The 6,921-nt window shown below is 35.9% G+C and overlaps 1 non-coding gene across 1 annotated transcript; it reads right to left on the reverse strand.

Moving 5' to 3' along the window:
• Positions 1–477: 477 nt before the first annotated feature.
• Positions 478–584, reverse strand: LOC136234555 (small nucleolar RNA R71). Its single transcript, XR_010691425.1, has one exon. It is a non-coding gene; the product is annotated as a small nucleolar RNA R71 (small nucleolar RNA).
• Positions 585–6,921: the final 6,337 nt, after the last annotated feature.

Below are 6,921 nucleotides of genomic sequence, written 5' to 3' on the forward strand. Positions count from 1 at the left end.
CCAGATCCTATTGACCCAGAAATTGAAAGAACTCTTAAAAAGAACAAGAAAGAAAAGAAAAAGAAAAACAAAACCCCAATAAAAACTAAAATTACCGAGCCAGAAGTTATGGCCACACTTATGGATTACGCTAGGCCAAGAGTGGCCGGTGTAACAAACAGTATAGTTAGACCCCAAATTAATGCACATCATTTTGAAATTAAACCTGCATTGCTTAATATGTTGCAAAATAATGTAACGTTTTACGGGTTACCTAACGAAAATCCTAATACCCATTTGACAAATTTCTTAGAAATTTGTGACACTTTTAAAATTACTGATGTAACTGCAGAAGCAATCAAACTTCACCTTTTTCCTTTTACTTTGAAGGATCGAGCCAAAGAATGGTTAACTTCTATGACAGCCGCATCAATTGAGACTTGGGAGCAATTAGCCCAAGCATTTTTATCAAAAAAATTTCCTTTAGCAAAAACCGCAAGAGTCATTAAAGAGTTAACATCTTTTTCTCAAAATGATAGTGAAACTCTTTATGAGGCTTGGGAACGTTTTAAAGAACTTCAACGTTTATGCCCACACCACCAATTTCCAGCTGAACTTTTAATGCAAACATTTTATAATGGACTAAATCCTACAACTAGAGGTTCATTGGACGCTATGTCTGGAGGGTTATTCATGAAGAAAACATCTGCCCAAGCAAGAGAACTTTTGGAGGAAATGGCAATCAACAGCAGTATGTGGCCCGCGGAACGTGGACACGTACCATCAGCGAAACCATCATCCTCAACTACTTCATTAGTTAAAGGTACAATGAATCTTGATCCAGTAGCGATGTTGCAAGCCCAATTTTCTGCCTTATCGCACAAAATTGATAGGTTTATGGCACCGTGTGATCCTAATGGTCAACCAATCCAAACAGATGTGGACTACGAAGGTATGAGTGAAATTGAACAGGTAAATTTTGTCCAAGGGCAAAACCAAAATAATAACCCTTATTCCAATACATATAATCCTGGATGGAGAAATCATCCTAACTTTAACTGGAGAGACAATAATAATGTTAATGCTAATCAAAATCGTATTACAAATTATCAAAATCAATCCAGAGACACGATTAGCACTTTATCTTCTAAAATCGACAAATTTATTGATGCTATGAGCGGAAAAATAAGTAATCACGACGATGGTTTTAAACGGATCGAGAATAAATTCGATCAGCCTATTAAAAACCAATCATCCAGCATCCATAATTTGGAGATTCAAATTGGACAACTCGCTAAATCAATTCCATCCCGCAAAGAGGGAAGTCTTCCAAGCCATACGGAATAAAATCCGAAAGAGCATGTTAAGGCTATCACTCTCCGTTCAGGGAAAAATTACTTAGGCCCGGAAATGTCCGGAAATTCGACCTTACCTGGAACTGATTTATCGAAGCCCAAAGAAGATAAATTAAAACAAAAAGATGCACCGATTGACTCTAGTACAAAAACTTTTGTACCCAAACCACCTTTTCCACACAAAGTCCGCAATAAGGACTATGACAAACAACTTTTAACATTTTTAGACAAACTTAAGAATTTGCATATTAATTTAACGTTTATAGATGCGATTACGCAAATTCCAAATTATGGTAAATTCCTCAAAGATTTAATTTCAAAGAAAATCAGTTGGGAAGGAATTTCATCCATTTCACTAACTGAAGATTGTAGTTCGATTGTGTCAAGTAATTTGCCCACAAAACTCAAGGATCCCGGATGTTTTACCATTCCATGTAAATTGGGAGATATTGAATTCCCAAGTTGTCTTTGTGATTTAGGAGCAAGCATTAACTTGATGCCATTATCTATTTTTAATAAGTTAGGCTTAGAAGAAGATATCAAACGTACCAATATGGTTTTGCAATTAGCGGATCAAACCACTAAAAGGCCATACGGTATAATTGAGGATGTTTTAGTTAAAGTTGACAAATTTATTTTTCCTACCGATTTCGTTATTTTAGATTTTGCTTATGATGTAAATTGTCCGCTAATCTTTGGTAGACCGTTCCTGAACACGGGACGTGCTCTAGTTGATGTGTCGGAAGGGAAAGTAGTTTTACGAATAGGAGATGATAAGATTGAGTTTGATATGAACCAAGCGATGAAATATCCTATGGAGGATTTCGCTTGTATGAAACTTGATTTAATTGAAGAATGTGTAAATGACATTGTTCAAAAAGAAGAAATAATAGAACCTATAATGAGTGAGGAACTAGAAGATAAGGACCCAGAACCTTTGATTCGAGAAGATGGACCAGTTCCGCCTTCAATTATAGTTCCACCTAAATTAGAACTTAAAGAATTCATTTGAGGTACGCTTTCTTAGGCGAAGGCGATTCTCTACCTATTATTATCTCTAACAAATTAACACAAGTCCAAGAAGAGAAATTGAAAGAAGTTGTTAGAAATAGGATAGGAAGTATGGGTTGGCAAATTTCAGACTTAAAAGGTATTAATCCGAGCATCGTAATGCACAGAATTCACTTAGAAGAAGATAAGCCACCTAAAGAGGATAGGCAAAGACGCCTAAATCCGAATATGAAAGAAGTAGTAAAAAATGAGATTACTAAACTTCTGGACAATGGAATCATCTACCCTATCTCGGATAGTGAATGGGTTAGTCCAATCCATTGTGTTCCTAAAAAGGGCGGCATAACAGTTGTAAGGAATGAAGAAGGTGAATTAATACCTACGCGAACCACCACTGGTTGGAGGGTTTGTATAGATTATAGAAATTTAAATAAAGCAACTAGGAAAGATCATTTTCCTCTTCCTTTCATTGATCAAATGATCGAAAGGATAGCTGGTCATGCTTTATACTGTTTTCTTGATGGTTACTCCGGATTCTTTCAAATATACATTTACCCGGATGACCAAGATAAAACAACCTTCACATGTCCTTACGGAACATTTGCATATAGAAGAATGCCCTTTGGTCTATATAACGCACCTGCAACATTTCAACGTTGTATGACTGTGATTTTTAATAATTTCATTGAAGATATCATGGAAGTTTTTATGGACGATTTTTCAGTTTATGGAGATTCTTTTGATTCGTGCCTAGAAAATTTGGATAAAGTTTTGTCTAGGTGTGAAGAAACAAATTTGGTATTAAATTGGGAAAAATGTCATTTCATGGTTGACGAAGGAATTGTTTTAGGTCACAAAATATCTGAAAAAGGATTAGAAGTAGATAGAGCAAAAACCTCAGTAATAGAGAAACTACCCCCTCCAACTACTGTTAAGGGAGTAAGATCATTTTTAGGACATGCCGGTTTTTACAGAAGATTTATTAAGAATTTTTCTGTAATTTCCAAACCACTCACTAATCTACTCATGAAAGATTCAACCTTTGATTTTAATGAAGAATGCGTTAAAGCTTTCGAAACATTGAAAACTGCTTTAGTCAGTGCACCTATTATTGCTAAACCCGATTGGGATTTACCATTTGAAATTATATGTGATGCAAGTGATTTAGCTGTCGGATGTGTTCTAGGTCAAAAGAAAGATAAGAAACTTCATGTAATTTATTATGCAAGTCACACACTGTCTGATGCACAATTAAACTACACCACAACAGAAAAAGAAATGTTAGCCGTAGTTTTTGCATGTGACAAGTTTAGGTCATATTTATTAGGTTCAAAAGTTATTATTTATACTGATCATGCAGCATTAAGATATTTATTTGCTAAAAAGGATGCAAAACCACGTCTAATTAGATGGGTTTTATTATTGCAAGAATTTGATATAGAAATCAAAGATAAAAAGGGAGTAGAAAACCTTGTCGCCGATCATCTATCGAGACTTGAAGATGAAAACGGTCCTATAGGTGAAACTATCGGTATACGAGATGATTTCCCTGATGAACACCTCTATCAAATAAAAAGTGTCATGTCACCTTGGTATGCAGATATTGCTAATTATCTTGCAGCCAATATTGTTCCGGAAGGATTAGATTTCCAACAAAAGAAGAAATTTTTCTTCGATATTAAACAATATTTTTGGGAAGATCCTTTTTTGTTCAAAACTTCTGGTGACGGGATAATTAGGAGATGCGTTGGTGAAAATGAATATGAATCCATAATGTCGGAATGCCATTCTAGCTCTTATGGAGGACATAATGGAGTTAACAAGACAACAGCTAGAATATTTGAAAGCGGTTTTTTTTGGCCTACGATGTTTAAAGACGTCCGTTCATTTATTACTCGTTGTGATAAGTGCCAAAGAACAGGAAATCTAGGAAGGAAAGATGAGATGCCCCTCACAACCATATTAGAAGTTGAAGTCTTCGATATGTGGGGAATAGATTTCATGGGACCTTTTCCCCCTTCCAATGGTAAAACTTACATATTAGTTGCCGTTGATTATGTTTCAAAGTGGGTTGAAGCAATTGCAACCCCGACGAATGATTCTAAAGTTGTCGTTAATTTTCTTGACGATATATTTTGTAGATTTGGTTGTCCAAGAGTTATCGTTAGTGATGGCGGTACTCATTTTATAAACAAGAGTTTTGAAACGCTTATGAAAAAATATGGAGTACGCCACCGCGTATCAACGCCGTACCATCCTCAGTCAAATGGTCAGGCGGAGATATCAAATCGAGAACTCAAATGGATTCTTGAGAAAATAGTTTCATCTTCTAGAAAAGATTGGTCTTCTAAACTCAATAATGCATTATGGGCATACCGTACTGCATTTAAAACACCAATAGGAATGACTCCGTACCGCTTAGTGTATGGGAAGGCATGTCATTTGCCAGTCGAATTAGAACTTAAAGCCTATTGGGCTATTAGAGAACTTAACTTTGATTTACAACAAGCAGGTAAGAAACGTTTGCTCAATTTGAATGAGTTAGATGAGTTACGTCATCTATCTTACGAAAATGCAAAGATTTATAAAGAAAAAGTGAAAAAATGGCACGATGCCAAAATTAAAGTCAAACACTTTAATGTTGGGGATAAAGTGTTGTTATTTAATTCACGACTTCGTTTATTTCCAGGAAAACTTAAGTCCAGATGGTTAGGACCATATTTAGTCGTCAAAACATTCGATTATGGTTCTTTAGAACTGGAAGGTCCTACCGGAGTTCGATTCAAAGTTAATGGTAATTGATGTAAAATCTATTACGAAAATATTTCACAAATTGAAATTCCATTCGTAACAAGATTATCTGACGTATAAATTACTCAGTTTATCTTACACAGTTTATTTTGTTTTATTGTTTTTATATTTTTCTTCATTTATTTTATTTTATTTTATTTTTATTTTATTTTTTCCAAAATGCCATTTTTATGATTAGATGACTTTATGTTATGATTTAAATGCATAAAATATTTCTATTTTATGATTTTAGATTTAATTTTTAGGAAATTAAGATGAATTTGAAGTTTCAGGCAATTCTCTACCGAGAATTTAGAAATCCCTGCCGAGAATCCCCTTTTTAAGAATAGTCCAAACAGGTTCGGATTTCTCTGTTCATACCGAGAATTTTAAATTCTCTACCGTGAATCGGGAGGTAGCTTCGATGCCTGATTTCCGCAAGGAAATCAGCGTGTCGCGACCGCGGCTTTGACATTCACGGTCGCGACACGCGTGTTTCCTACACTATCAGGTCTGAAACACTCTAACCTTTCCGCGAACCTCTTGGCAAATGAAACATTAAGTTTCTTCATTCCCGAAAGGTGTAATTTTATACCTTTTCATAATTAAAACAACACCTCTTTTCATCTTCAACTCTTATAAATTAATCCTAGGAGATTCAAGTTCTGTTACAATTCTTTTCATTTTTGTCAGAATTCTGATTTTCTTCGCAAACACCGTTCTTGCTAAAGTAACACAAACTTTGCACCATGCCTACCAAATACAAACCATCTAAGCACAATGCTGCCTCAATCAACAAACGCCCAGACTTATCCAAGCGATATGGGGCGCCTTTTCCTATCTTCAACCACGATGAAGGTAGGCGTTATTGGAATCTCCGTTACAAATTCTTCACCGGAATGTTGTATATGGATGAATTCCTTAACAACCAACTTGAAATTAGTGATGACATGAGCCGCTATATGGAGCGCTTAGGGTGGACAAAATTCGCCCAAATGCGATTTCCAATAATAGGTGACTTGATACTCGAATTCTTTTGTACCGTGCGTTTCACTAATAAACGACGAGTACGTCTCAGGTTTCATCGGGAAGGAGAAATCTTTACTTTCGGCTATCCCGAGTTGCATGCTTGGTTTGGTTTTCCCCCGAGGGATACAATCAAACGTCATCCTGGAAGAGACATGACATCCACAGATGTTTGGAGAATGCTCACTGGATTCTGGCGATTCAATTCAAAACTCGCCTATAATCACTCTTTTCGCTCCAACTCCATGCTGTATCTGCACAAATTCCTGTGTCACAGTTTATTCGGTCGCACATTCAGTAGTGTGGTCCGTGACACAGATCTTTATGTCCTTGGAGATATATTCCAGGGAAATGCAGTAGATTCTTCAAAGATTCTGATGGAGGGTCTTGTCGCCGCTTCTCGATCCAAAGATAAGAAGATTGGGTTCGGCAATATAATCTGTGGAATAATTCTCGGTTCAAAGGGTACCATTGATGTTCCCTGGAGTGATGATGAATTCTTCCCGACAATTGACTATGAGTTTCTCGAGCACGAAGGACTTGTAAAACGTGTCTTTCGAGCAGGGCCTCAATTTTTGTCTGCACCGGAACGTGAAACTTTCGTGCAGTTTCAAATTGATCGTATTAAGGCCATAAATATCCCGTTTGATAGGGATGAATATGTAGAATAGTTTATGTTTTTCATTTTATTTTTGTATATATTTTGTTTTGTATTAATTATTGGTTTGTTTTCGTTATTTGTACGTATGTTAATATAATA

The sequence above is a fragment of the Euphorbia lathyris genome, chromosome 6 (assembly GCF_963576675.1).
Source record: "Euphorbia lathyris chromosome 6, ddEupLath1.1, whole genome shotgun sequence".
NCBI classification, from domain to species: domain Eukaryota; kingdom Viridiplantae; phylum Streptophyta; class Magnoliopsida; order Malpighiales; family Euphorbiaceae; genus Euphorbia; species Euphorbia lathyris.